We start from the raw sequence: 21880 nt of genomic DNA, 5'->3' as shown, positions 1-21880 counted from the left end.
CTCTTTGCCTTTCTTCTCCCCTCCTCTCCTTTTTTCTCCTTTTCCTCCCCACCCAGCCCCTGCACCTGTCTCTCTCCCTCTCTCTCTGTTTTATTTTACTTTCTTTGCTTTTGGCCTATGGTAACTTCTTTGCCATCTGAGTACTATCTGTAAATATGTAGGACAAGAATATTCTACTGTAGAACTTAGACATATTTAAGAGCTCTCACTTCATCTGTCAGCTAGGTATAATGGGGCACATTACAAAAGACTGAGATAGTTCAACAGTGCAGAAGAGCAAGAAAAAAAAATCAAGTGTATCTTGAAGTCACCAGCAAACTCAATTTCTCACTACCAAGGGAGCATGTTTTGAGGTATATTAAGTAATACTACATCCTGTTGGTTCTTTAATGTATAAAAGACCATCCATCAAAACATCAATGGAATGTACCTAAGTTTTCATTAGAGTTCTTCAGTTCATGCATAAAAGCGGATTTAATCTGTGCAACACTGGAGTCTACAATGAAGTTGAACTGCTCTATACGTTATACAAACATTCACTCTTCATATAAAAATGAACATCATAATAAGTTAATTTTCAGCTATCCATCAAGGGCCTACTTTATACTCAACACTGTGTAACTTAATAGTGCATTTAATTATTGAGTTAATCCTATAAATACTTACTGAGTGATTATATATTCAAAACACTGTGCTAAATGATACTGATATGTGGACAAAAAATATCCCCTGAAAAGGGATTTAATTATAATTGAGAAGCAATAAAAGACAGCTGAAATGCAGTTGCTTCCTTAAAAATAATAGCAATGTATGGTGACAGTAGGTACACTTGTGAGGAGCAGGGCATAACATGTAGACTTGTGGAATCACCATGTTGTACACCTGAAACATTGTATCTCAACCATACTTCAGTAAATAAATTTTTAAAATGTAACCAAGTAATAATAATAACATATAGACTATTTAGAAAGATAAGTGTAAGTATATTTGAAAAGGAATTTTCAGTCCTCCTGAACACACACACACACACACACATATAAACATGATCTTCTAGAAGGAAATAGCCTAACTTTACTAATAGGCAAAGTTTTTTTAATGCTTATTTATTTTGTGTGTGTGTGTGTGTGTGTGTGTGTGTGTGTGTGTGAGAGAGAGAGAGAGAGAGAGAGAGAGAGAGAGAGAGAGAGAGAGAGAGAGAGAGAAGGGGGGAAGGACACAGACAGAAAGAGAGAGAAAGCATTCCAAGCAGTTTCTGCGCTGTCAGCATAGAGACCAACACAGGGCTTGAAACCATGAACCATGAGATCATGACCTAAGCCAAAATCGAGAGTCGGATGTTCAACCCACTGAGCCATCAAGTGCCCCTTGAATGCATAGTCATACGAATTAAGATAATGGTAAAATCAAGAAGTTGAAATATGTTCCCTATTTGGTTGCAAGTCACAAGGTCCAAAGAAGGTGGTGCTATTCACAAATCTTAATCAGATTCCGTGTAATGACTTTATGTTTGTTTATTGCCCAGGAATGAAGCTACGCTAAAGAAAAGGTATGAGACTTTCTCTTAAGCATAATTAAAAGGGGGTTTCCTTGGTGATTCTTTTTATCAGTTTACATATAACACCATTACACATTGCTATTCTCATTTGAGTATGAATGACTATATAGCAAATTACTACTTTTCACCTGTTTTTTAAAATAAATATTGCTAAGCAAAAGTAATATTTTTCATGTTAGAAATCTGCACAGAATAGTCAGGACACAATCCAGTCATCATTGTGTGTGCCCTAATTATGTGATTTTGAAAACTTAGTGGACACATCTAAAAAATGGTGATAACATTTATATAAATCTCATTCTGAATGGTAAATATATATATATATATATATATATATATATATATATATGATTTCTATGCACATTAGAACTAAAGACATTTTACTGTATAATAAATGGATGTAATTTTATACAAAATTAAATACGAGTCATCGTTAATTAAAGTAGTGGGAAAATATTGTTCTAATTTTAAACGTATGCAAGGTATATTTTTAATTTGCTACATTAACACAAAGTTTGGATGAACAATTATACATGCTTTATTATATACTATGTTTTTAATGACCACATCGAATTTATAATAAGATTATGATACATACATGCTATTTCACAAAAATAACACGGATATTTAGCTGAACCTGAAAAGCAACTGCTCTAAAATTATAATTTGATTCTTTTTCCAGGAGAAGAATTTACTGTCCTATTGATGTAATTAGTATTTTTCTATAGAATTTCTTTACTGAAAGCCCAATCTATAAAGTAAACTGATGACAACTGGATGAGGATGTGTTTATGACAGTTGGGAACTAATCCCTGCTTCTAGTAAACCTGGCTGCACCACTAACTGCATAAATTTGAGCAAGTAACCTCTGTGTTATTTTCCTCATCTGAGTTACAGGAATACAAATAGTACCTAATTTGTAATGTTGTTGAATAATAACCTAAAATATGTAAAAGGCCCAGTGGCTGCCAAAGAGCCGACGCTTAACAAATGTTAACTATAGATAGCTAGATGCATCAAAATTTATAGGAATGTTTTAATAGAGATAAAGCTTAATTAGATGACTAAAGACAATTGAGAGGACCAATTTATGCAATCTGACTTCAGGATTTAATCTGTATAATCCCTAACTTCAATCCTATTTCTCTATCCATTATAAATTAAAATACAAAAAGATTCTCTTTGCAGTAGCAATATAAATGAGGCAGCATGAGAGAGCATAAAGAATATGGAATTTGCTCCTACACTGGGCCTAAATTCTAAATTTAATATTTACTAATTTTAATAATGGAGAAGTCATTTAAAATTTCTGAAGTCATTTAAGACTTCAGCCCCTTTCTTACAAAATAGAGTGAAAATAAATCTTATATCATCTCCCAGAGATATTTAAGGTTTAAATAAGAAATACATGTAAGGGAATATTGCCATTGCTGTTATTACTTACAGTTTTTCTTTAAAATGAAAGCTAAGTAAATTTATACACAAAGTCAATACTAATTTAAAAATCCTTAAAGTATTTTTATGAATTAGCTTTTTAAGTAGATTATAGTTTCATATGTAATTAATTTATACAAACCAAATATTTCTAATTGTGCAATTTGTTCAAGAAATTACTGAAGAAAAATTCTACCGTGTATAAAGTTTTACAAAAAACATTCATAAATGTAGAGTGTTTAAAATGATATAGGATTTATATAGTTTATTTATGATATTTTGAAATAAAGTTTGCCTAAACACAGATGTCAAGATTTTCAATTTAGATTTAAAAGAGAAAAATAATTAGTCAATAACTGAAATGCAACTGCAATTTTTATTAGGATAAATCTAAGAAATATATTCATAGAAGTCACTTCACATATGCATCATATACAGTATTTATTAGCTCTAATTTACTGAATGCAAAATCTATTAAAGAATAGTTTCATTTCAATTTGTATTAGAAACATATGCTACTCAAAAACTACATTAATCTTTCACAAGCATGTAGAAAATTAACATTTATTCTTTATTTAAACAAAAGTTTTTAATAAACCTGTTCCATTCAAAATTGAGAATCTTAAATGTATATTTAATACTATTTTTAGAAGATTAATTTCTTCTCATTTATAGACTGTTTTGGTGTGCATTCTTACATGTGTTTTTTAGGCAATACTAATTTTAATGACTTAAGATAGATACATTAAAATATACCTTCTGTAAAATAAATGCCAAGTTTTTGTCACTCTGGAAACAAAGGAGTGTTTTGGAGGATTTGTGTTATTTGAAATACACTGAAATATTCCAAAACTCAAATGTGAGTTACTACTGGGGACAGAAAACATTCCCCCATAACTTCCCTGAGTGCTTTTAACATTTTCAACCTTAATTTCTTAAAGGAGGTGAGGTGGGAATGTTGAACTAGAAAATAAAAGCAGACCACCATAGCTTGGTCATGAATCTTAGTAGACTTCATATTTCTTTAATCCAAACACCCTTGATGAAGGAAATGTTGGTATGTGGCCAACTATTTGAAAGAGCAAGTTCAGTACTTCCCCTAGGCTACTTGTTTGATTGTATCCTAAAGACTCCAAGTTTCCCTTTCTTCCTTAATTTTCACATATTCATTTATTCATTTATTCGTTCAATAAGTACTTTTTAAGCATTAACATATGTGGAGAAGTGTTCTAGATTCTGAGAATACAACGATGAGTAAGACACAAAACTTGCTCCCAAGTTGTTTCAAGGATTTTTAAAATATTTATAATTGTGTTACAATAGTATAATATGAACAAAGTGACCATATCTAATTGAGGTAAAAAATGAGGTGAAGCTTAAAGGCAGGACAATCTTAATTCATTGCCCAACTAGAACAGCTATTCCAGAACAACTGGATTATTTCAAAACTGGAACAAGCCAAAATTTATCATCACCCTATTTAAAGGAGAATAGGATTATGGGGAAAAGGCAGAAGAGGATTGGCTAAGGAAGACTGTGGAATGAAACTGATACACTTCAAAAAAGACTAAGACCATTCTGTCTGGAACATAACTAGTGACTACCAAAGGACAGAGAGAATGAGTGTCATGGTATTATTTACAAAAACGACAGAAGAGCTTCTAGATTCATCTAATTACTGACCTAAAAAGTGTCTCTGAGAACTCTAAAGCTGTGCCCTGCATGCTGTTTGTGGCCATGCTCTCTGATACTGTTTCTAAGTTGTGATGTTGAACATTCTTTAACTGGGCACACAGACAACATAGTATAATCTGGTCTTACTTCAGGTTTTGCCACATATCCAGGAAATCACATTCTGAAAGAATTGTGTTTTGTTTTTACTCTCAGATATAACTTAGAATAAACTCAATTTTACTGTGGAAAAATACAGAAGAAACATGTATCCTTCATCGAAGAATGGAAACCTCTTTGGAATCTAGGAAACAAAATAAATGGCAGTATTATTTAATCTGTTAACATCAGCTTTTTGCTTCTATGCTAATTTTTTAAGGTTTTTTTTTTTTTTTTTTAATTTAATGAGAGAAAGAACCAGCAGGGGAAGGGGAGAGGGAGAGGGAGAGGGAGAGGGAGAGGGAGAGGGAGAGGGAGAGGGAGAGGGAGAGGGAGAGGGAGAGGGAGAGGGAGAGGGAGAGGGAGAGGGAGAGGGAGAGGGAGAGGGAGAGGGAGAGGGAGAGGGAGAGGGAGAGGGAGAGGGAGAGGGAGAGGGAGCGGGAGCGGGAGCGGGAGCGGGAGCGGGAGCGGGAGCGGGAGCGGGAGCGGGAGCGGGAGCGGGAGCGGGAGCGGGAGCGGGAGCGGGAGGGAGAGAGAATCCCAAGCAGGCTCTGTGCTGTCAGTGCAGAGCTTAACTCAGGGCTTGATCCCACAAACCATGAAATCATGACCTGAGTCTAAATCAAGGGTCAGACACTTAACTGATTGAGCCATCCAGGCGCCCGTAAGTGTTTGGTATATGTACACACAATTTACTTTAGAGAATTTGGCGGGGGTGGGGGGGGGGATAAATCTAATATTGATAAAACATGTGCTTGGATAATCCAAATGATTATCATTGAATCATAATGGACTTTTATATTCAAAGTTGAATTTGTCAAACATTTTTTTTCCCACCTTAGAGCATCCACACACTGTAACAAACCACAAAAAGAATGCCAGCTGTCTAAGTGGTAAACATTGTTTCCACCGATACTGTAATGGCTACTAATTGGGTGTATGGCACACTTAGTCATGAAGAAGCATGAGAAAAGAAGTTTGGCTGTATGACCAGGAATAAAAGCAAAGAGAACTGCAGGAGAATGTTTCAATAATCCTGGAATAAGAAACAACACACTTGGATTAAGATGGGTAGGGAAATGAGTAGGAATAAATAAATGAAAAACATTAGGAAAGATTAATTTGGAGAACTTGGTAATTAGTTCAATATGAAGGTGAAAATTAAAGGGAAGACAATTGAGGACTTAGAAGTTGCAAATATGGCCGGATACTAATTTAAGAATCCTATTAATCAATATCAAACTTCCAAGCAAAAGTCTAAGACCACTCTGGGCAGAGGTACAATACACACACATTCACATATGTTTACATAATGTGTGTGTGCTCTGTTTTAAAAGGAAAATTGTTATGGAAAATTATTTTAGTTCAAGATATTAAAGAAGAATAGATACATTAATGACCCATTTCCAGTAAAGTTGACAATGTTCCTTAAATTATTCATTTAAATCCCTTAAAACCAATGCAAAGGTTAAACTTACCCCTGGCAGTCCAGGTGAGTATGCAGTAAGTAAATCATAACTGAACCTTGAAATCTTGAACTGCAAAGTTTATGTACCTAAGTAACTGTATCTTAAATGAGAACACACCTTAGCTTTAACTCTGAAGCTTAGCTTCTGGCAAAGCTCCCTTCAGGAATATTATCTCTGGCAAACCACATTCAATTTAGAACTCACAGACTTCATCTTCGGCAGCATACGCCTCAGCTAATCACCTAACCCTAAGAGATTTAACCTCTGGTAGTACCGATGCAATCTAAGCTTTAGAACGTCTTCTCCAGGGAACTGATTTGTAAGACATCGTGGAAATCCTTGACTGAACCAGTGAATAACAACAAAAGTGAAAAAAACTACATTTTTTTCAGTTTTAACTTCCTCTCTTTTACTGACCTTTGTTTCAATGTGTAAAGAAAGTCACAACAACACAAAAATTAGAGGGGAAATGAATCCAGTTTCCATTAACTATATAGATTGCAAAAACTGGTTCTGAGTTTTGTATTTTGTTATGTGACTAGTTTTATTAATTCTGTGAACATTATGACGTGGAGATAGAATAATATATCATGATATTAAAAATGTATATCTATTAGTTGCAAAAAGAAAACCACAAATATTGTCCTAAAATTCATTTATCAGCTCTGATTGTATAGCCTCTTCTCCAGATGCTGATTGTCTCCACATGGCTATTTACCCTGAATTTCCTGGATAAGTGATGTCTTGAGTAAGATCCAAAGTCATTTTAGAATCTTGGACTCTATTCTAAAGCATAGCAAACACGGTTACCAATAATGCAAAGAATTTAAACATAAATTTATTGAGAAGCCATATCTTGGATTAAATTGATCCTTTTCTATTTTTAGTCTCTCCTATATATACATACCTTTCTCTAAATAGGGATCTGTATTAAAAAAAAAATTCACTTGCAGATTATCAAAGACATGCAAATTTAACTGACAGCTAGTTACAATTTTGCCTAAATTTGTTTTTTCTTTTTTTTTCTTTTTTTTAATTTTTTTTCAACGTTTATTTATTTTTGGGACAGAGAGAGACAGAGCATGAACGGGTGAGGGGCAGAGAGAGAGGGAGACACAGAATAGGAAACAGGCTCCAGGCTCTGAGCCATCAGCCCAGAGCCCGATGCGGGGCTCGAACTCACAGACCGCGAGATCATGACCTGGATGAAGTCATACGCTTAACCGACTGCGCCACCCAGGCACCCCTTTGCCTAAATTTAAAAAAATCATCCCAAATGCCTAATACTGTTGAGGGTGATATTCAGATACACCCCTGCTAACAAATTATACTATGGCAACTTATTTGGAAAGCATCCTAACTCCAATCTCTCAGCTCAGCAAATAGCATTTATTTCATTGAAAAAAATATAATCAAACCATTAATACCCATATCACAATCTATAAACTACTGTGATATTGCAATATCATGTTGTCTTTCTTTCTGCTTAAAACACATAAACTCTCTCAGCTTCTATCTAAAACCAACCCCACCAATGAGCTACAGCTCACATCATACTTAATTCTTTTGCTTAATTATTTTTACCGTATTTTTTCCTTCCCCGGTCTATCATTACCATCAGCATACAATCGTTCAAAAATTTTTCTATCTTAAGATAATAAAGTCTCAGAGGCCCCATATCTTCCTGTTAAAGCCTCTAAAACTGCACTACAACAGGGGAGCCTGGGTGGATCAATCAGCTGAGCATCTGACTCTTGATTTTGGCTCAGGTCATGATCCCAGGATTGTGGAATTGAGCCCCACTTCAGGCTCCCCACTGAATGTGGTGCCTGCTTAAGACTCTCTCTCTCTTTCTCTCTCTCTCTCTCTCTCTCTCTCTCTCTCTCTCCCCCCCTCTCTCACCCCCTCCCCCATTAACTCTCTCTCTAAAATAAAAAATAAAAACCGGGCACCTGGGTGGTTCAGTTGGTTGAGCACCCCACTTTAGCTCAGGTCATGATCTCACGGTTTAGGAGCTAGAGTCCCACATCAGGCTTGCTGCTATGAGCACAGAGTCCACTTTGGATCCTATGTCCCCCTCTCTCTACCCCTCCTCAGCCTGTGCTTTTTCTCAAAATTAAATAAAACATTAAGAAAAAACTGCAATAGAACAGAAATCTTAAAAGAATTCTCTATAATTCTTACCTCCAATGTCTCACCTCCAAATTTCTCATCTGCCTAATCTTAAAGTTTCATTCAAAACATTTTACTAAAACTGGTCTTGAAGAGATTACAAATGACCTTTTCCTCACCATATTGAATTGCTCATTCTAATTTCTCTTATTTACACAATCACTATAATTTGATACTATTGATCATTCCTTTTTTGAATAATGTTATAAATTGGTTTATATGATTCCACACTCTACTAGGTTTTTTCCCACATCAATGTTTACTTTTTGTCTCTTTTGCCAACACTATTCTCTTTTCCACTTTGAAATGCTAGATTTCCTTCTGTCATAGTATATCCAGTATCTATTCATTTTTATACCAGTCCAATGACTTTAAAAAACTCTTAAACTTAGAGCTTCAAAATCAAGCCATCCTCTTAGGTCTGGACATGAATATGCAACTTGCTACCTGGTTGGCTTGGAAGAGTTGAAGAATGGGGAGAAGAGAGGTGTGAGAGGGAAAATAAAAAGAGACAGACTGAGTACATGGCACTAGGTTGTCAGAAAGAATGGTGGGGGGAAAAAGTTCCCATTGCTATGAGACAGGATGTTCAATTCTCATTACAAAGTGACTTGTGTTTCTAGGGTGTAATACCTCCCACCCACCCTTCCACTGCATCATGCATCAAGTCTATATACAAAGATAGCTTTGAGCAAGAGAGGTTATCTTTGTGGACATTAAGAAAATGGTCTGAGTTTCACAGCTGGGTCCATGTGAGGCCAAATACTAACTGCATACGGGGAAAAGCAAGAAAATCTATAAACTAAGCTAATTAAGCAGAAGTAGAAAAATAGAGCCAGAAGGGACTATGATGATGTAAAGTCCTCTTGGGATTTTTCAGAGATGTGGGGAAAGAAATGCATACAATGTGAGTTAAACCTTGAGGGTAGTGATGATAGCTAATTTCCCGATTACACAAGCACATTCCCATCTGGAGGCTATTGTCAACAAGAAGGAGGTATGATAAAGATCTGATGTGAAGTAAAATATATTTACATAGCTTCTACCTAATAGTGTCTTGAATAAGTTTCTATTCAACACGCATGCAAATAAATGTAATCTGAATATAAAACTCAATAGGGAGAAATGACCGTAATTGAAAAATTTTCATCATGTATCCTATACGGAGTATACAATGAAAAAAGAAGATGTTTTACACAAACTGAGGATGAAAAATAGCGCTCTGAATAAAAATATACGGCCTCAATCACACTTCACACACACCTGACTTACATAAATGTTGTTTAGATTAATTCTAAAGACAACATGAAAGCCGAGGGGAAATACCGCATGTGAAAGGATTTTAGAACTGAGTTTATCCAGAAATTAATCAACTTAGTCTACCTTAAAGTTTGCTTGTGTATTAAAATTTTCATGAATTTTTCATAAGCTAAATGAGTGCCAAGTTAATAAGGTGGCCTATATCTTTTTCTTTCCTGAAATTCTTTATCAAAATCACATTTATATGCAATGTGTCCAAGTAGTGCAGTTGTAAAATAAGAAAACTAGAGTCTCTGTTTTAGTATATTTCCTACATTGAAAGGACAGTAACCACATCTTACATTCTTTAGTTAATAAACCACTTTGAGTTGGTGATGTTTACCAACAAGTGACTTTAGTTTGTAAAGCCAGCATTCCAGGGCTATTATTCATAGAGGTATTGATCTAGATTTTGGTTTACAGCCAACAAATGCACAGGGATGCTTAGCTTTAGTTTCAGGTTTCAAATCTTTCCACCTCATTTGGGCTTTTCCTATACGAATGGAATTTTATATTAGAATAGTAAAGTGTAACAATCAAATCACTTGTTTAAATGTTAGCTAAACAATTTAGAACAAAGTATAAACAAGCTAAAATTAGGCTCAAATCTGATTCCTGTTAGCAAGAATCAGGTTTTGAGACTGCTATCCACAGACACTTAAACTTCCATTTGGTGTTGTATCATCTGCCTTTGAGCTCTTGATTGCACTATAAAATATTTGATTCCTTGCCGGGCTAGGACACTGCTTGGAGATAAAAAGCTCTATGTCCTCTATTACCGCTAAGAACTGTGTTAATTTCCAGAACAGTTTCAGGTTATCTTCCTTGCATTTCTCATTAGAATTTCTGAGTATTTAAGGTTCCACAGTGCCCACAGATGGAAGCAAAACAAAAACAAAAACAAAAAATTCATAGCATGCCCTATTTACCATCATGGAATCTTCTTAAATGTCATTGAAAAATTTTTATTATTTAAACAAAAATTTATTTTATGTTATTATCCTAAGTAAATTGACTATAGAAACTTTGGACATAATGAGGGGTGCCTGAATGGCTCAGTTGGTTAAGCACCCGACTTCAGCTCAGGTCATGATCTCATGGTTCACGGGTTCGAGTCCCATGTCCGGCTCTGTGCTGACAGCTCAGAGCCTAGATCCTGCTTCGGATTCTGTGTCTCCCTCTCTCTCTGCCCCTACCTCACTTGTGCTCTGCCTCTCTCAAACATAAACATTAAAAAAAAATTTTTTTTAAAGAAACTTTGGACATAATAGAAATACATATAAAAAAGTTTAAAACTACCTAGTTATAAGTACTGCATTAGTTTTCTGAGGCTGCTAGAAGAAATTACCACAAATATGACAGTTTAAAACAACATATATGTATTCCCTCACAGCTCTACAGGCTCTAAGTCTGAAATTCAGCATGACCGTGCTGCCTACAGAGCCTCTAAGGATGAATTCATTTCCTTCCTCTTCCAGCTTCTGGTGGCTCCAGGCATTCCTTGCCTTTATGATAACATCACTCCAAGATCTACATTAGTGGTCACATTGCATCTTCTGTGTCTGTGTAATCTCCCTCTGTTTCAGTCTCACAAGAACTCTTGGCACTGGATTTAGGGCCCAATAGATAATCTAAGATGATCTCACCATCTCAAGATTCTGTTATACCTACAAAGATTCTTTTTTCAAATAAGGTTAACATTTACATTTAAATAAGCATTTACATTTTTTAGTTCATTTCCCCAATCTTACTTTCTCTAAAACTCTCTAGTTACTGACTTCATACTACATAGGGTTTCCCATAAACAATAGAAAACTAAGTAATATATGTTTAGGAATATAGTCCTATTTTGGTAAACCTCATTTTTAACTATGACATAATTGGGGCACCTGGGTGGCTCAGTCAGTTGAGCATCCAACTCTTGATTTTGGCTCAGGTCAGGATCTCACAGTTCATGAGATCAAGCCCTGTGTCAGGCTCTGGGCTGGTGGCGCAGTGCCTAGCTGGGATTCTCTTTCATGCTCTCTCCCTCTCTGTCCCTCACCCTCCCTCCGTCCATCTCCCTCTCCCTCCCCCTCTCTCAATCTCAAAAATAAATAAACTTAAAAAACAACTAAAAATTAAATAAGACATAATAGAGAAAAATCTAAAATTTAAATTCTTGAAGGGAACAGCATGGGGACAAGGGGATATATAGGAGAATCATATAGTTCTCTTCAGAGAGCATACACACACGCGCACGCGAGCACACACACACACACACACACACACACACAATGGACTATTACTCGTCCATCAAAAAGAATGAAATCTTGCCATTTGTAATAGCATGGATGGAGCTAGAGAGTATTATGCTAAGCAAAGTAAGTCAGAGAAAGACAAATACTATATGATTTCACTTATATGGAATTTAAGAAAAAAAAAACACACATGAACATGAAGGGAGAAAAAGGCAAACCAAGAAAGAGACTCTTAACTAGAGAGAAAAAACTGAGGGTTACTGAAGGGGAGGTGGAGAGGGGGATGGATTAAATAGGAGGATCATATAGAAACTTAGAACATTAGTAACAATGGCCTGGTTCTAACACCGAGTACTTGTTTCATGGGTGTGTATTTCATTATGATTTAATAACTTATTTATATGTTATATGCAATCTTTGAGTCAATATCACATTAGATAATTGAAGACTTTAAAAGGAATTTTACAGAATGCTCCCAAAATGGTGGTATCAATATACTCTCCCGTAGCATTAAGAGCACCTTTCACACTACAGAACACTGTCTACATTGAATGAAGCCTTAAAAAAAAAGAAAAAAAATTGCTACTTAATAAACAAAGAGACAAATGTGTCACATTTTAATTTATATATTTATACCCCTATTTTTTTATTCAGGATTGTCTTAACATTTTCTTAAATATTTATTCTTTTGCATGTATTTCAGAAAAACTTAAGCTTCTGAAAATCTTTGTATTTTGATTGGACTCACCTTAACATATAGTTTTATAGAAAATTAACATCATAAAAATATTGAATCTTCTTAATACTGTGCCTCCTACCCATGTACACAATATAAATCACCATTTATATAGGTTTAATAACATTCAACAAAAATATAAATTAGTTCTCCATAAATGTCATGCATATATTTTGATATATTTATCCCTGTTGCTAGTTGTTTATCCCTGTTGTCTCACTATTCCATAGGCTTCTTTTATTTCAATTAATGTACTTTTCTATTTTTCTATCTGTAAAACACCATATGTCTAATAGAACAATATGTCATAACTGTCTTTCAATAATCAGAAGATTAGATGTTTCTATGTGTTTACATAATTATCTTTATATATATGTATACATTTATATATACACATATATACATATATGTATACATATATATATAATCAGAATATTTTTAATCGTTAAGTGAAATAAACCCATTTAAAACTAGCTCAAGCAAATAAGCAATCTACTGATCACATAATGGTAAATGACAGAGATAGAGCAGGCCATGAAAAAACATTGTTGGACTCTTTTTATCCATTTCTAGAACTTTACTGAATTTGATAAATTTGGTTAAGAAGTTTTTGTCTAACTTAATCAGAGTTATTGATCTATTTTTCTTCTAATGTATTTGCCTGTTTTTTGTTTCATAGTAGTAATGATATCTGAATTCCTTGATGTCATTTAAATTAGGTTCATTATAAAAACCATACATTCATGTCTGATTTTTTTAACCCAACCCACAATATCCACCTTTGAATAGGAGTATTTGAACTATATATAAAATTCAACTATTGATATAGTATGGTTTAAATCTGCCATCTTACTATTTCTTTTTTATGTACCCTATATTATTCTTTGCTTTCTGATTCCCTTTATATTTCCTGCTTTCTTTTGGATTGATGAATATTTTAACTGGTTCTATTTATCTCCACTATTTGTTTATCAACATTTTTTTCATTTTTTGTGACTGCTTTAAGATACAACTATAACATACAACTTTAACTTAGTACCATCTACATTCAAATGATACTATACCACTTCCAAACAGTACTAATAAGCTTGTAAGAGTCTACTTCATTTCTTCCATCCTAAACTTTGTACTATTATTACTATACATTTTCCTTTGTCATGTTAAAACCACACAGTGCATTACCTTCACTTAGTCTATTTTTCTAATGTTTATTTGTTCTTAGAGAGAGAGAGAGCCACCCAAGTGTCCCAATACTTAAACATATTTTTAAAAATAGATTGTTGGGGTGCCTGGGTGGCTCAGTCGGTTAAGCATCTGACTTCAATTCAGGTCATAATCTCACGGTCTGTAAATTCAAGCTCTGCCACCGGTTCTGTGCTGACGGCTCAGAGCCTGGAGGCTGCTTCGGGATTCTGTGTCTCCCTTTCTCTTTGTTCCTCCACTGCTTGTGGTGTGTGTGTGTGTGTGTGTCTGTCTGTCTGTCTCTCTCTCTCTCTCTCTCTCTCTCTCTCTCTCTCAAAAATAAACATTAAACAAAATAGAAAAAATAAATAAAAGATGTTTATTTAAGTATTAAGAAAAATGTTTATTACTTTACACAGGTAGTTACTAGTGTTTTTCATTCTTTTATGTGGATCCAGATTTACATCTGGTATCATTTCCCTTATACCCCCAAAATTTTTTACCACTGATTTTAGTTTAGGTTTTCTGGTGAGTTATTTTACCTTTTGATGCCCTCTTTTATCATTAATATTTTGCCTTAATTTTTGAAGTGGGTCTATAATTCTAAATTAACATTTCTAGTACTTTAAAGATGTACTGTCTCCTGGTTTGCAGTGATTTCAACAAGATACCTGCTATAAAATATTTAACTCTGCTCCTTAGCATGTAATTTGTCTTTTTTTTTTCTCTTCCTGCTTTAAGTTTTTCTCTTTATCGCTGATTTTAAGTAATTTCATTATTATGTGCCCTTGTGCAGATATCTTCAGGTCTCTGAAAGATAAGATTTATTAGGCAAGTTGGATCTATGAGTTTATCAAAACTGGAAAATTTCAGCAATTATTTCTACTTTGTTTTCTGTTTTCTCATTTTTCCTCTCCATTGGGGATGCTAATTATATATATTTTTAAACAGTTGAAATTGTTCTCAGTTCACCAATAAACACTTTTTTTTAAATTTACTTTTCTCTTTGTATTTCATTTTGGATTGTTTCTACTGTTATGACTTCAAGTCCACTAATCTTCTCTTCTGTATATCTAATATGTTCTAATATGCCACAAATCTGATCAAGTGCATTTTAAAATTTCAGACATATAATTACATCTTTGGGAATATGATTTATGTCCTCTATATATCTCCAATATATCTATTTAACAGGTTCAACATTTCCTCTATCTTCTAGAATGACTGGAATACATTTAAAATGCTCATTTTGTCCTTGAATATTTTTCTTTCAGCTGTTTCATTTACAAGTAAGTTTCAAATAATTGATATTTCTCTTCATTATGGGTTGTATTTTCCTGGTTCTTTGAATGCCTGATAATTTTAGGGGGGATGCCATTGTGAATTTTACTTTGTTAGATTATTTTTTGTATCCCTATAAGTATTCTTAAATGTTGTTCCATACCCTGAGTATATTACATTGAAACCATTCAACCTTTTTGGATCTTGCTTTTAATTTTTTCCCCCCAGGAATGCTGGTTATAGTTTTAGAATCACTGATGTAATCATCGCTGCATCTTGTACCTATATTTTATCCCAATCCAATACAAAAGAGAAGTTTAGGAAATGTGAAACTGAAGCATATCAGGCTTTATTACCACTTCACTTACTAGGCATGTTATCCTTATTGGCATCTGACTGGTGAGTGATCCAATTCTAAAATCCCAACCTAAAGGGCTACTTTCTAGGCTCTAAAGAACAAGCAGTTTTGTTTGAGTTCCTTCTGAAAGCCAAACTTGAGACAAGGACATGGAAGTATATAGTTTACTGGAAAGGCAATCTTAGAAAATGCAAGGACACGGGAAAAGTAAGATCAGAAACAGTTTTAAGTGACAATAAAGACTGCTACCAAGTTAGTTAGTACTGTCAGCAATTAAGAGACTCTATCCCTTGGGTGACCATCTGAAGTATCATGTAGAACTTGTCACAGAATTAATCCACCAGAAAATGAGGTGGCTGGGGTACCTAAGTCCCCATTCACATCCTTCATCATTTGAAGACTATCTCATGGAAATTAACTCCTGCATTCCCTGATTCCACAAGCCCATGGGTGAATGACTTTTTTTGTGGAAACAGAGTAGCTAGATATGAACATGGGCAAACATACACAGGAATGTCAGCAGATGGGCCAAGGAGATGTGATATGGCGCCTCACAAGTGTCTGCCACAGCTTATTATATAGATGTGTTGAAGTAGAGACTAGAAGAAACAGCTAAGAGTTAAAAATAATTGGATCTGGAGAATAGTACTTAAGGAGTTGGGCATTGGGAAGGAAGTGGGGGCATTAGGGGACTCAATTTTGGGGGATTTTTGCTGTTTTGTTTTTACCGTAAGCTCTAGAGAGCACTTTGACTTTTAAATTGTGCATACATATTATTTTAATTAAAAATTAAACTGTATAGTTGACAAATGCAGTAACTATGGTCTAAAACATGCAGTCTGGTAGTCCTTAAAAGTTGAAAAAAGCAGCATCTACTTTTTTAATTTTTTTTTAAAGTTTATTTTTGAGAGAGAGAGAGAGAGCGAGCAGGGGAGGGACAGAGAGGGAGAAGAGAATCCGAAGCAGGATCCAGGCTCTGAGCTGTCAGCACAGAGCCTGATGTGGGACTCGAACTCAAGAACCGTGAGATCATGAGCTGAGGGGAAGTCAGATGCTTAACTGACTTGAGCCACCCAGGTGCCCCTGCAGCATCTGCTTCTTAATTTCTCCTTTAATATACTTTATTTTTTGTTCTATTTTTCCCATTGCTTCAGCTAAGACATAATAATCTAGAAAGGACAGGCTCTTTTTAATTTCTCTTTTAACAGATGGGTCTGGGTTGATTTGCCAAACATCCACCCAGAAATCTTGACTCACTGAAGAAGGGTGGAGATGTTCTGAGCTAAGGGAGGTTGTTTTCTCCTCCACCTCTCTGAGGCAGCTCCTGCAGCCAACCCTTAAGGCCAGAATCAGTTATTTGGAATTCAAAATCTGACTTCACTCTGAGCTACAAAGTCCAAGACCTCCAGCATCTGCCAGTTTCACTGACATACTAATAGTCTAGAAGACAATGTTTTGTTTTTTGTTTTTTTTATTTTCTGTTTTGCTTTAAAGATTAAATGAGAATTGCTGATATCACATTATGAAGTTTCTTTTTTATTTTCTTTTCAGAAGTGCATATTTAATCCAGAAGATTTTTAGTTGCTGACAAAAATCCAAATATTGAATTCAGAAGTAATTTGCCACATTATTATATTGCTCTGTAGTGTTCTACACATTATTCTCTGTGTGCAGCTGACACTACACCTGCCCTGAGAACAGGTACCTAACCTCTTTCATATCTGTGCACCCCCTTCTAGCCCTAGAATGTCAGGCATTATAATTATTGGTAATTAATGTCTAATAATATTCTTATCTAATGCATAATATCTTCACAGAAATAGTCACGTAATTACTACAAACCAGTAATGAATGGCCAGGTTTTAAAGACAGGAATCCCAAATTCTTCTATAGGGTTCTAAATTTGCATTTTAACAAAGCCTATTCTTGGTAAAAGGTGTCTTACCTGTTTATTTTTATTAATTTTATTGTGAAACTTCCAAGCCAGCAGTACAGTTGAGGAGATGAATGGAAGAAACTTACTTTGGCCACTTACTTTTTCTCACTCCTCACTATTCACATCACAATGAGTTTACTCTAGCTTGTCCACACTAATGACTGCTGGTTTCTAGTAGGATTACTTCCATGTGATTACATTCTTAAATATACTTCTGTACCATCAACTCCAATATATATCCTTCAAATAAGAGAAAGAGCTGTTTGCCTAATCTTCTGCTACATATATATCACATTCATGGTATTTCCAAATGAAAGGAAATTTAGAAACTATTATATTCAACCATTTATTTTTTTTTAATTAAATAACCATGGCCCACTCTGAAAAATAAAATAAATCTCCCAAGTAAACATGAAGAATCAGTGCAGAGGTGAAAGCTGAAATGCATCACCTGATTTTTAATTTGAGTTCTCATTGTAGTCATTGACTTTTTTTTTCTTGGTTTAAATTAAAATGCATTTACTTATTGATGAGCTTGACATCAAAGCTAAGTGATCTGTGAATTATATTATTCTGTTTATAATGTAAACAGAAAATGTCAATTCTGGCTGCTAGAAAAGTAGTGGAGATACCGGTAATTTAATAATAGATGATTTCTAAAGATAAATTAGTAATTATTTCATTCAAGAAATGGCAATGAAATAATAGGTAAGCATGTTTTAAGAGAACAAAAATAACAATTTTGTTATTATATTCAAAAGATTAGAAATTTTGAAAATAATTATTTTAAGAAAACATTAAATTTCTAATTTTAGGTGAATATTGGGTTCATTTGAAGATTTGATGTGCAAATTTTTTTTGTCTGTGTGTTTTTATTATTTGCTTCATTAAGTTATTTCTCAGTAGTTAAATTATCATCTGTTGCATACGAATTTCTTTGGAAAAAATAAAGAGGAAAAAATAATCAAAATATAGAAATTGTTAGAAATATCTGAATTTTTCAATAATGTTCTATATATTTTTCAATAATGCTCCAAGTAAGCATAAGGTCTGCAAAGTATGATACATTTCTTAAGTAATGTAATATAAAAAAATACTTGGAAATGCTAGTCTATCTCTACTGGCTCTTTTCATTTATTTTTGGTTGAAATGATTCCCCATTTCTTTCCCAAAGGTCACGGTATTACTAATTTGTCAATATTAACTATTTTGAAGCACATGTTATAATTAAATAGTTATATTTGATTTTGCCAAAGTATTGAGATTATTCAGTGAACAACACACACACACACACACACACACACACACACACACACACACCCCTTTGGAAAATTACAGATCTCATTATCCTCCATTCAAAAACTTCCTAATAATTTAATAATCATAAAGTAGACAGTAAGTAAAGTACATTGGAGATAATCATTAACAAGGTAGGAAATTGTTTTATATGTGTCATTAAGATGCCAACAAATATATATGGATAGGAATCTATCTATGGATCAGGAAGGAGTCTTAAGGAATAAAAACCGATACTCACAAACAAAATAAAAAATAATATATCATATATCAGTATCAGGTAGCTTGCAGAATTGAAAGACTTGAAAATCTTTTAGCCAATAGGCAGGAGGTAGGACTATAGCCAAGGCCAGGCCCAGGAATAGCATAATGCTATCTGTCGCAGCACAGGTGACATTTCTGCCCCTGGGCACTTACTGCCATTGCTGTGCTCACAAAGCTACCATCACTTTTGGTTTGGTTTTGAAACTGTATGCTGTTATCAACACCACTGACACCACTGAATGGTTTTGCAATTGTTTCTACAATTTAGTATCACAAGTTAAGATCAAAAGTTTCCAATGAGGACCTGATTGGGCAAGTCTAGGACACATGTTCATGCCCTAGTTTGTCATAGATGGAAGAGGTTGTATTTGTCTCCCTTGGATTATTTATTTGCATAATTAATATTTCTTCTCACCAAGACTCATACTGGAGAGTATTGTCTTCCAAACAGAACAAATGTTCAGATTCCTGATATAAAAAAAAAAAAAAAAAAAAAAAAAAAACGCTTGCAAAGTATATCTGTGTTAAGATTATAGCTTAAATTTCATCAGTTTCAATCAAAATAAGAATTGTTTTTCTCACTGATTTTAGTTATACTATTATTTTGCAAGATTTGTAAGCTCTTTTCCTGGTCTATGCAACTGATAAAGAACCTTCACTTCTATAATTTCCTATTAAGACAATATAAAATGTTCAAAAATCAGTTTCTGATTAAAAATAAAACTAGTTTCAGGGCACCTGAGTGGCTTACTTGGCTGAGCGTCCAACTCTAGATTTCAGCCCAGGTCCTGATCCCAGGATTGTGGGATTGAGCCCTGTGTCGGACTCTGTGCTGTATGTGGAGCCTGCTTAAGATTCATTCTCTCTGTCTCTCTCTCCCACCCTTACTCCCTCCCTCTCCCACTGCCCCTCTCCTCCACTTGCATTCTCTCACTCTCTAAAATGAAATTAAAAAAAAAAAAAAAAACTAGTTTTACTAGGCATTTTAAGAAAATTTGGAGTACCTGGGTGGCTCAGTAGGTTAAGCGTCTGACTTCGGCTCAGGCCACGATCTCATGGTTCATGGGTTCGAGCTTCGTGTTGGGCTCTGTGCTGACAGCTCAGAGGCTGGAATCTGCTTTAGATTCTGTGTATCCTTCTCTCTCTGTCCCTCCCCTACCTGTGTGCGTGCTCTCTCTCTCTCTCTCTCAATAATAAATAAACATCAAAAAAATTAAAAATAAAAGAAAATTGACATATATTACTGTGTGTTTATGTTATAGAAACATGTTAAGGAGAGTATTTGTAGAATTTGAAGCCATTAATTATATCAGTAAAATTGAGAAGCAGCAATGGAGATTATAGAGATAAAGATATAGTTATATAAAATATATAGTATATTATTTATAGTTATTATATAAAAATTTATATATAGCACTCCTAAAATATTCATAACATATAAATAGTATTGTGAAATGTCAGAGTGAGTCTACATTTTACATACATTATAAAAGTGTGTGTGTGTATGTGTGTGTGTATTTTTTTAAGTAGGCTTCACGGCCAGCGTGGAGCCCAAAGCAGGGCTTGAACTCACCACCCTGAGATCATGACCTGAGTGGAGATCAAGAGTCAAACACTTAAGCAACTGAGTCACCCTGGCACCTCTGCATTATATATTTTTATCATTGAAACAAACTAGACAGGAAGCTGAAGCTCAAGGACATGACACAGTGTTACCATTAGAGCTTAGGCAAGAAAGACTTCATTATGTTACTTAGCACTCTTCCCTGAATATTGTGGAAACAATACCAGTCAGAGCAGATCAAATTTTATCTACTTAGGTTATATTTTCATCTCCTAAGGCTGTCTACACTGTTCTTTTTCTGAGGATTTCAGAGGAGTTCAAAATAGATAGTCAGAAGAAGCACCAATATGGCCCAATTCCAGCTATTTCTGGATTTCAAGAGGCCTCATTTTGCTGTGAATTTTTGTCCCAGCTCCAGAAGTGAGGCTCTATCCTTCCCATGAACTAATATCCTCCATGAGTCCTTAGCCTCTGTCGCTTTAGTTGTTCCTATTAGAGCTAGAAATATGTGGGCTTGTTTAAAAACTATGTGGTTGCCATAGAGATTCTTTTTTTACTTTTTAAATTTTATTTATATTTTTGTTTTGTTTTTCCATTCTTTAATATGAATGACCAAAAGACAGTGTTAGAAATAACAATTTCAGCATATCACGAAGTTGGGTGGGTTTGAAAACTTCTTGATGGTCACCACTGGTCTAGACAAGACCATAACTGCCCTCCTCAGTGTAGTGGTAAAAGTCAGAATTGAATCTGTGACAGATGCTGTGGGTTGGCTGTCCCCACTATTTCCAATCCAACTCCACACTTGTTTCTCAAACTCTTTTGCACCTAGGAATATCTATATGATATGCTTACCAATCAGACATCAAGTGGACTATGGCTGGGGAGCTGTGTAAAAAGTTATTCCTCTAAGGGTGAAGAATGTATAGCATATACAAGGAAGAGCAACTTTAGATCTTCCTTTGAAGTTTGAAACAATTTCTCAAACTAATTCTTATTTAGCTCAAATTGATGATCATACTCCTTGATGTAAGCAAACAAACAATCTCTAAGGATGAGGAGTGACTAGTGTACAATTTTAATGGAGACAGTGAGTCATAAACAACCTTGTGCTGACACTATTATCGTTGTTATTCAATTCAGTCAGCAATCTAGGGCTGCTATAAAGATCAAGCTGTGAATGCATATCGAAGTGTTTGGGGAATGTAAACCTCCAAATAAAAGGCATAATACTGTTATCATCTTTTCTTCTAATGACCCTTAC

At 34.6% G+C, this 21880-nt stretch overlaps 1 long non-coding RNA gene across 1 annotated transcript in view; it reads right to left on the bottom strand.

Moving 5' to 3' along the window:
• Positions 1–3346: 3346 nt before the first annotated feature.
• LOC123383861 overlaps positions 3347–21880 on the bottom strand; it is a 71179-nt gene continuing 52645 nt past the window's right edge. Inside the window, exon 2 of the long non-coding RNA XR_006594166.1 lies at positions 3347–4964. This is a non-coding gene — a long non-coding RNA (uncharacterized LOC123383861). The remainder of the gene's footprint in view (positions 4965–21880) is intronic.

Source organism: Felis catus, chromosome A2 (genome assembly GCF_018350175.1).
Source record: "Felis catus isolate Fca126 chromosome A2, F.catus_Fca126_mat1.0, whole genome shotgun sequence".
Lineage (NCBI taxonomy): Eukaryota > Metazoa > Chordata > Mammalia > Carnivora > Felidae > Felis > Felis catus.
Note: the sequence above shows the minus strand (reverse complement) of the source record. Positions and strands in the feature narration are given on the sequence as shown.